Here is a 994-nt window from a genome sequence, read left to right on the forward strand (position 1 = left end):
TTTAATTTATCAATAAACAAAATATAAAAATATTAATTTTATATTTTTATTTTTTGTGTCATATTTTTAGCGGTATGCCTTATTCTTTTTCTCAAAATAAGAAACTTTGTATATCTTCTTTATATTTGAACTCACGTGGTTGGAATTATTACTGAATTCCATTTCATTCACTCTTTTCTCAATTAATTATTTGAAGAATGGTATAGTATATTTATGACATAAAAACGTAAGGTAAAAGTTAATCCCTACAAAAGTTTAATATTAATTTTCGGATGAATATTATGGGAGCTATTGAGAGAAAAATATTTAAAATATTTTTTTAAGATTATTTTTTACAATTAAAATTTAACATATATAATCGATTAAATCGTATTATTTTTGTCATAATTAAATTAGACAAATCAATTTAACCAAAAAATCGATGAACTAAATTTTAAATCAGTTTAAATTAATATTTTTTTATAAAAATGACTACAATACCTCTATTATAAAAAATAACTAAAATACTCATATTATATATATAATATTAATTTTGAGAATCCTAAATTTTAATCCTTCTCTTTTCTTTATTCATACGATTAAGATTTAGAATTTTTAAAATTAATATATATTTAAAATATGAATATTTTAGTTATTTTTTATTTAGTTATTTTCTATAAAAAAATAATATTAATTTAGATCAGTTTAAAATTTGATTCACTATTTTTTTGTTTAAATCAATTTGTTTAATTTAATTTTAATAAAAATAATATAATTTAATTAAAATTTAATTACTAAAAAACATATTAAAAAATTTAAATATTTTTATCTAAATCACTCTCAATATAACACTTATTTATTTCACACCAGTTTTCAACTTGGAATCAAATCTATTAATTATGAAGATTAATTATTTTAATTTTAACGATAGATATTTCTTCCAATATAATCCAGATAAAAAAAAATGGAACTTGATTCCTTATGAAAAATAATTAACAAATACTTGAACGAATCA

This window comes from Arachis duranensis, chromosome 10, assembly GCF_000817695.3.
Source record: "Arachis duranensis cultivar V14167 chromosome 10, aradu.V14167.gnm2.J7QH, whole genome shotgun sequence".
Taxonomy (NCBI): Eukaryota; Viridiplantae; Streptophyta; class Magnoliopsida; order Fabales; family Fabaceae; genus Arachis; species Arachis duranensis.